The sequence below is a fragment of the Gavialis gangeticus genome, unplaced genomic scaffold, assembly GCF_001723915.1.
Source record: "Gavialis gangeticus isolate Ggan-Ray unplaced genomic scaffold, GavGan_comp1, whole genome shotgun sequence".
NCBI lineage: Eukaryota > Metazoa > Chordata > Crocodylia > Gavialidae > Gavialis > Gavialis gangeticus.
In genome coordinates, this window is record NW_017729025.1 from 57,143,133 (window position 1) to 57,143,801 (window position 669).

A 669-nucleotide genomic window follows, 5' to 3' on the forward strand; every position below is an offset into this window, starting at 1 on the left:
GTTCCTGACCCCATAGCCCTGGCAGCTGGGAGTCCCCTCTGGCACGGCTGGGGAAGCAGGAGCTGTGGGTGAGGGGCAAGGGGGGGGCTGTGGGGGTGGATTGAGCGGCACCAGCAGGGCCAGGGGGCTGTGGGGGGAGTGTAGCAGGACACTAAGGTGCCTGCTACTCTCAGAGCAGAGGCAAGGGTGGGTTGCTAGGGCAATCGCTGGGGAGTCAGCTGACAGGAAGGGGCAGGGCCTGGCATATATAAACTCCAGGGGTGAGGCCAGGAAGGCAGTTCTCTGCTGGCAGCCCAGGGAGAAGGAGTTCTGCTGGAGCAAGTGGAGTGGAGAAGCCTGACAGCATGAGCAACTCCTGTTTGCCGTTATGGGATGGAGAATTCCCTGGTAGGGATTGAATGATGGTTAGCCAGATGGCTTAGATTTTATGTTATAGCCCAGGGGCTTGAGTTTTTCTGTTTGTAGTTTTTTAAGATTGGAGGATTGGGTGAGGCTGTTAGGGGTTGGAGGAGGCCTCATAGGGGATCCACGGTGATGTGGGGACCCCGGCGCCAGAGAGGGCACAGCATTTTGGGGTGCACTGGCCCCAGCCCCAGAGAGTGGGGGGGGGCAGTGAGAAGCCCCAGAGAGTGGGGGGGGGCAGTGAGAAGCCCCAGAGAGTGGGGGGGG